Raw genomic sequence first — 6,705 nt, 5'->3', positions numbered from 1 at the left:
GGCACGAACAGACGAACCCTCAAGCGCAACACTGTTCACAACACTTTGAGAAACACTAGGCACTTTATCACTTCCCGCGGCACTTTGGCACTTTAGTTCCTTAACATCCGCCATGAGTTGATTGCGGTCACTTGCAAGGGACTCAACTCTCTCCCCCAAGGCATGGATAGCACGCATCATGTCAGCCATCGATGGTTCCTGAGTGCTAGGAGGGGGGTTAGGAACAACCACTACAGGGGAAGGATTAGGTTGAGGGGCATGAGGAGAGGAAAAATCTACCGACCTAGAAGAACTTCTCCTTACCCTATCTCTCTCTAGTCTGCGTGTATACTTCTCAAATTCGATAAAATCGAATTCCGAAAGGCCCACGCATTCCTCACACAGATCTTCCAATTGACAGGTTTTACCCCGACAATTGGAACAAACAGTGTGAGGGTCGAGAGAAGCCTTTGGAAGACGCCTATGACAGTCCCTAGCATTGCATTTTCTGAACTTGGGAACTTGTGAAAGGTCAGCCATTTTGAATTGGTCAAGGGAAAATTCCAAAAAAACGATCTAAGTCATCAACAATGAATCCGATACAAAAAAGAGTTCAAGGATTTATTTGAAGAAAAACCCTGCACTGCGAAAGCTCAAAACCAAATTAAAGTACTTCACCAAATATGATGGGAAAAACTCCAGGTTTCAACAGCGAGTAAAGTACGTCTTGTCGACATGTCGACAGAGAAGAAATTGAGTCTTTGTTTAAATCGAGTATGGTATCTGGCCGACAGTTGGCGCTGGTGGGCACACCCGCAACCTGTATAGCGATAGCTGGCGAGTTTTTACTGTTTTTTGTCTGTCGAGCAACAGAGTTGCAGCTATATATATTCACCGGCTAAGTTAAATATTTAAAATTGGAGTATCAATATTGGTATGCACATAATTGTCTAGAAATTATAACGAACGTTTCTAGTAATTGAAGGAGTAACAATATGAATGTTAAAAGACTCAACACTCTCAGTATTCAAGTGATTGATTTATTAATATAGATTAATGAATCATTATATCACCTATTATTTTTCCTTTTTCTAATTGGCTAACATAAACTAGTAAAATGTTCAATTTACAAAAGATCTAAGCTATACAGATGTTAAATTTGAATATTCATCTGATTTATTTATGTGACCTTTATGTACATGATAAAAAACTTTCAAACTTCAAAATTCCTAATTGCAAGATTTTACCTCATAGATCGCATTTATGCTCGTTTCAAATTGTATGTCTTAGACATGGAACAAGGAAAATTTGCACATTTAAACATTTAAATGGAGACTAAATCATTTCCATTTAAACCTCCTCTATATAATACAATTTAAACAGTCGGTGTTGAGTAAAATCATAACGTTTATGTTAAACTTCACTTACATATAATTTGTGTTATTTTCCATTGAACCTGGAAGTCAAGTTTGTCTATTGATAGAAATAGTTATATTTCAGTGCTACAAGAAAAATTGTATTATCAATAAAATATACTCTGTTATAGTAATCAAGCAGCTACAATCACCTCAAACATCAAACAAGGGGTCCCAGGTCAAATTAGTTTATGAATAACTTTTGGGCGTATGGGAAGTTAAATACTAGACTTACAAAAAAATCAATATTATTTTTTTTTTTGGGGGGGGGGCTAAAATATTATGTATTTCAAGGATGGCCATATTAAGATTATTAATTATTCGACAAGTAGTATGGCATTCTATGGTCTTATGGTCGGTTGTTAAATCTATGACCCCTGAAAGAAAACAATTCTATCTCATATTAGTAACTGAAGAGCTGATAACACTTTTTGAGAATTTACATTTTGAGATATATTTGTATATCTGTAATGGCCCATTATTATACATACATACATAAAACTAATAAAGTAAATTAATGACAAAATCTATGACCATTTCACCTAAAAAAATGATTTGTGAACAGTCTCACTTTCAAGAGAATTTCTGCGATACTAAACTTTTTTTTTCAGATAGTATATGCTCAACACTATATTGTACACTGTACTATTACATAAGCTACCTCTCACAGATATTTATTACATACTCTGTTACCTAATTAAGGTGCAAACTTGTAAAAACAAAAATTTAATGAAAATATTAACTCATCTTTAAACTGATGTGAGTTGAATCTTGCAGCCTCCATCCCTGTAATCAGCTTTGGTTCAGATATGAATAATTCAATCTTGTGCCATCAGTGATTCTTTAGTTTCCATCTCCTTCCCATTTCATCTGGGGAATCAGGTTGCCCACTTGAAAGGTGGCTTCAGCTTTTCTATTTCAAATGTGCAAGTAAATAAATGCATCTGAAAGAAAAGTAAAATATCTTTACTACAAATGTTCCTCAGCTCCATGTCATAACCTGATTCTTGATAATTAATTTGATACATAAGAGTCACTATTGAGGATGGTCTTCAACAAAATATCAAAATATCTGAAGGAAGAACAGTGCTAATAACCATAGTTAGTGAAAAAACAATAATAAAAAAACTATGGTAGCAGCCATGTAGGCTATAATGTGAAGTTAGTGCTTTTATATCAACCTCATTCTTTATGAGTATTATTGTTGATAATGTTACCAGTATTGCCATGTAGGAGAGAGAGAGAGAGGGATTGTGAGGTCGACCCAAATTCTATCAGAGACACTTGATGATTGCCAGCAAAAGAAACTACTTTGTTGGGTGATCTTGACCCATAATGGGATTGAGGGTAGACCTCCCAGTCATAAATTGTATGTGGGCTGGAGAGTGTGCACATTAGGGTGTGTGTTTTAGCTCTCACTCACATAATCTTCTTAAAGAGAGTTCAAAATTGTGCTCAATCCTGGATCTTATGAGGCACTTATAGAGTAATGCATACAATGGTGAGGTGTAGTAGCCAGCCTATTCTAGATCCCTAACAGGCCGAGTGCATACCTGAGGTTTAGTAAAGTTGATCTCACTAAGCATGTATTAAAAACGCTCATTCAGGTGTGTGTGTGTGTGTGTGTGTGTATGAGTGTGTGTATATGTGTGTGTGGCCATTCCAGAGCATTTGAAGACAGACAAGAAAATGCTCCAGGGAGCTAGCCTGCTCAGGTGAGAGTGACTGCGCAGGTGAGAGCATGCGTTCAGGTGAGAACGATTATTCAGAAGAAAATCCTGGTAATGCACATCTGGGTGGGGCATGTCTGTGTTTTTCTGGATGAGCTAAAGAGGTGTCAGGCAAAAGTTAACTTGCATCTTTGCTGAGTGGTGAGTGTGCTCACTTGTTAAGCATGCTCAAGTTACTAAAATCAAGTTGATCGTAGACTAAGTATGGTTGTCATTATTCCAATCCAGTCAGGAACGTCGATTCAACAGCACTCGCTAGAAGACATGTTGCTCGGGAATGCGGGTATCCAAAGAGGTAGGCCTATACTATATTCCTTCGGGAAGATGGTTGTTCCTTCCAATACCGTTCTTTCCAACGTCAGAGAAGACCAACTATGGGGTGGTAATGGTGATAGTCCTGAGTTCACCTTTGGCCAACCGATTGAGTTGAATTGCAAGAGACATATATATGCAAGTCTCAAACATAAGGACAATGTCCTAAGACACAGTAGTGTCATTTCTGGGAATTTGTGTCCAAGAATATAGAAGAAAATAAGCTGGAAAGCAAAATCTGCCAACATCCATAAATGATCATAAATGAGACCTCCATCCCCCTAATGGCAGGTATCCCTTAAAAGAGAAGCAAATGCGTCTCGGATCTCTCTGTTCCTGATTGGAATAACTGGAATGGATACACTATGCAAAGTTTTGGAATCTAAGTACATTTGATACTTAGAGTTATGATCTTGAGATAATAGGTAGAACATAATGGGAATGAAGAAGCCCACTTGAGAGCAGACTACCAATGCATAGGTTTACAGAAAGGTAGGGGTTTATGAGAACACAACTTTCCCCAAGGGATACAACCATCGACGGAGGAAGAGAGTTAATGATGATTTGGAAAAAGTTTCAATTTGTTTGGCTCATGGCATCAATTGGCTGAAAGCAGGATCGTCCTTTGTGAATGAAGGAACATCAGTAGGTTATGTTAGATGGTAAGTAGCCCTTGCTACTCCTCATGGGCGTGCGTGCTCCTGCAAGGATAGAGTATGCAACTGGCTAAGCAAACAGCCTTCATTGGCAGTAGTAGCTCACTTGCCCACATGTGGGTGTGTCAAATCACAACTTTCCTGACTCAGGGTAAAGTGCTTGTACATGAGCTTAAGCATTGTAAACTCGTTTCCGTGTGGGAGAGTCCCTGGGGTAGCTTATGCAGTCGCTTGTAAGATAGTGTGTGTGCGACAAAGAGTAACATCATTGCTCAAAGTGAATCTATTGTTCATGATCCATAGGCATTGTGAATACGTTCATGAGTTTGTGTGTGTGACTCCACGAAGGATGCATGCAGCTGGTGAAGCGATCACACCCTTGTCAGTTATATGAGGACAACCGTACCTGTAAGTGGACACTTCTCTGATATCGTTCATAAACGTATGCACGAGCTGATTCTATTCCATCAGTGAGTAAAGACTTGAATCAATAACCTCTAAGGGTTATGTCTCATGAGATTCGTTGTGTCTTAGGGGCATGGAGGGGTGAGGCAGAGTTCGCAAGAGGTCGAAGCCCAACACCATGCGAGTGTTCAAATAGCTCTCTATCACGTAAGGAGAAGTTTGAGGCAATAATCCCGAAGGATTATGTCTCGTGAGACTCGTTGTGCCCCAGGGGCAAGGTGGTGAGAGGATACCATTGCAAGTGGTCGGCAAGCATTACCAATAGTGTGGTCTGAAGAGCTAACCATCAAGAGTGGTGATCTGTGGCAATAACCCTGCAGGGTTATATCTCATGAGACTCACTGTCCCCTCGGGCCATAATAGTGGAGGAGGGTAAGCGGTCATCAGGCATCCTCTTCTGTGGCAGTAACTCTGAAGGGTTCTGTCTTACGAGCCTCATTATGTTGTTGCAGGTTTCCACCTCCCTGGCGAGATCTGGAGATTGTAAAGAGAGTACGCATGCGCAACCGAGATATCACATATAGGAGAGCTCTTGCAACCTACTAACATAGTACAAATAGGTGAATGCGGTAGCTCATGTACTGACAGCTCACATGTGAACAGGTGATCCCGGGCGAGCTACCCTAGCAGGGTGAACAGGTAATTGTGTGATTACCTGTAAATGCTCTCGTGCGAGAAACTCGTCATGACTTCATGGGAGCGAGACCAAGGTCTCGCATAGATCTCCATTAGCATAAGAAACTCGCCCTCCCACTTTGCTAACACTCAGTGGTCAGGTGTGCAACACTGCACAAGACACTCTCACTAAACTATGGCCTGTGTCTGTATGAGGTAAAATATGAACTCTTGCCAGCTCCCCAGCAGGAGGATGGTGAGTAGCCTTAAGCAAAGCACTCTTTTTGTATAGTAGTGAGTAAGGCCAAGTTTTTTTTTTTTTTGAGTGTGTACGCACAGCAGAAAAGGTGGGTTCCTCCCCTTAAGGGGATGAAGCCAGAACCAAGAAGTCCCGAAGGCTCTGCCTTTCAAAACTCCATGAGCTTTGTTGTGTGATGGGGAGAGGTGGCAGCTGTAAGCGGTCGGTATGCAACACCATCTGCGGCAATATTCCGAGAGGGTTATAGCCCACAAGATTCGTCGATGGGAGATGAGACAAACGCAAGCAGTTGGTAGGCATCACTATCTGCGGCAATAAGCCCAAAGGGATGCTGCTCACGAGACTGCTCAAGACACGATGGGAAAGGCAGCGACCATAAGTAGTCAACAGTTATCTCCATTTGGGTGGTCCGAAGAGATGGAACTAGGCCCGGCACATCGAGCACTCCTTCCGAACCACCGAGGAGGCAACCACATAGATGAGGCCAGTCTCACTTGCGGGCAAGAGAGGTGATCAACACTGGGTGGAATAGCTCAGTGCATTATACAGTGTGGAACTTCAACTCACTGAGTTTTCTAAGGCTGAGGGTATCCAGCATAATCTGCAAGCTGTGAAGACTGATCTAAGTCAGCTTCTGGATTCACTGCATTGGCATTCCAAATCGGTAACTGTGAGTACTAGTCTGGACCTGCTCCCATTCGTTGCAGGAATGAAGGGTGATGAGCAGATACAGAAAGTCCTGCAGCTAAAGATACGAAAAGATCTGTTGATGCATTACTTACAGTCTCGGAGAGGAAGACTACGCTTAACCTCTGAGGAGGTAGGTGGGCATCCCAGCTGTACCTCTAACTGTTGCACCCTCGCAGGCCATCCCTTAACAGAGAGACCTAGTAGCCCCAAGGAAGGTAGGAGTTGCCACACGCGGCAACGAGACTCCCCCGTTAATGGGTGCAGTTGCTTTGCTTGGGAAAGCCACAGCAGCTGCACCTAAGGGTTGTTGGGGGTTAGATGGCCATTGCTGTACTCAGAATAGAGAAAACGTGGAGGGAACAAGATGATGTAAGAAGCCAAGACTTCTTCCTCATTCGTCCACTGAACCACTCTCACTGTGATGATGACTACATACAGAAAATGGAAAATAAAATTAAAGTAAACAGCTAGTTCATGTAATAGGTTAATGGGAGAGAGAGATGGCACATCTGCACTCTACCAAACTAAAATAACAAATTTGGAAATAATTTGCATTTTTCCTAACATACAAACCTGAAGCTATT

This window comes from Palaemon carinicauda, chromosome 22 (genome assembly GCF_036898095.1).
Source record: "Palaemon carinicauda isolate YSFRI2023 chromosome 22, ASM3689809v2, whole genome shotgun sequence".
Classification (NCBI taxonomy): Eukaryota; Metazoa; Arthropoda; class Malacostraca; order Decapoda; family Palaemonidae; genus Palaemon; species Palaemon carinicauda.
Note: the sequence above shows the minus strand (reverse complement) of the source record.